Here is a 1,287-nt window from a genome sequence, read left to right as displayed (position 1 = left end):
CCGTCCGAGACGGAATTCAGATTCCGTCCGAGACGGAATTCAGATTCCATCCGAGACGGAATTGAGATTACTATAGCAGGCAAACGTAAAACAAAATAACCTTAAATACCACAACCTAAATCACCCCAATCCAATTTTGGTCGGAGGCAGATGTCAGATTCCGTCTGAGACGGCATTCAGATTCCGTTGGAGACGGAATTTAGATTCCGTCGCATACAGAATTTAGATTTCGTCGGAGACGGAATTCAGATTCCGCTCAAGGCAGCATTCAGACTCCGTCCTAGACGGAATTTAGACTTCATATAAGATGGAATTCAGATTTCTTCTAAAACGGAATTCAAACCAGAAAAACCGTGAAAAACACAACCAAAATCACCTTTACCAAAAATTCTGTTTAGGGCAGTATTTCGATTTTTCGTTTAGGGGCTGCCGCCCTCTTGACCCCCGCTTTTATTTTTTTTATTGATGTAGTTTATGTCGTTGAAATATATATTATTTAATTAAGAATTAATCTTTTATAAAATGCAAGGGGGCTGCCGCCGCGCCTTGACCCCCGCTTTCGTTTTTTACTTTCGTCTTATTTTGAAAATTGTGCGTAACAGACATCGTTCTTCTGAGTGAATCATAGGCGCGTCGCCTTGCAAGCTCGCTATCGCTCGCTCCCTTGCTCCGCGTAAAATCGTAAAATACTTTATTTCTTTACTTACAGTTATTACTATCCATCATAGTATTATAAAAATAGGATAAATGATATTCTCGTTATGGACCTTTACTTTAAAAAAAAATATTGTTTACTTTTCCGTTATGACTTACTCGTTATGATTTTTGCTTTTTACATTTTTCAGTACCGGTCGACGAACAGTGGAAATTTTTTGTCCATTTTGTTCTAAGTTTCCTGAAACAAGAAGTTTTGTCATAAATACTAGAAATGAAGATAATTGAAGTAAATTGTGATTGGCTGAGCGATTAGCGAAGCCTATTACTCCGTCTGGTCGGAAAAAACTTTTTCTGTCTGTCTGTCTGTCTGTCTGTGTGTCTGTGTGTCTGTGTGTCTGTCTGTCTGTCCGCACGATAACTCGAGAACGAATTGAGTGAGCGACCTGGGATTTTCAGGGTCGTTTTGTGTCATAAAAAGACAGATCGAGTTCGAAGATGAGCATTCTAGCTCAAAAATTGGATTTTTAAAAAATCAAAAACCACAGGTCCCCAAAATGACTGTTTTTAAAAATATTTTTTTTCTGGTTTTCTAGGGGGTAACTCATCAAAGTAGAGCCCTTTGGGCGAAAA

The sequence above is a fragment of the Frankliniella occidentalis genome, unplaced genomic scaffold (assembly GCF_000697945.3).
Source record: "Frankliniella occidentalis isolate FOCC.00 unplaced genomic scaffold, Focc_3.1 Scaffold161, whole genome shotgun sequence".
Taxonomy (NCBI): Eukaryota; Metazoa; Arthropoda; class Insecta; order Thysanoptera; family Thripidae; genus Frankliniella; species Frankliniella occidentalis.
The sequence above is the reverse complement of the archived record's forward strand: the minus strand, read 5'-3'. Positions refer to the sequence as shown.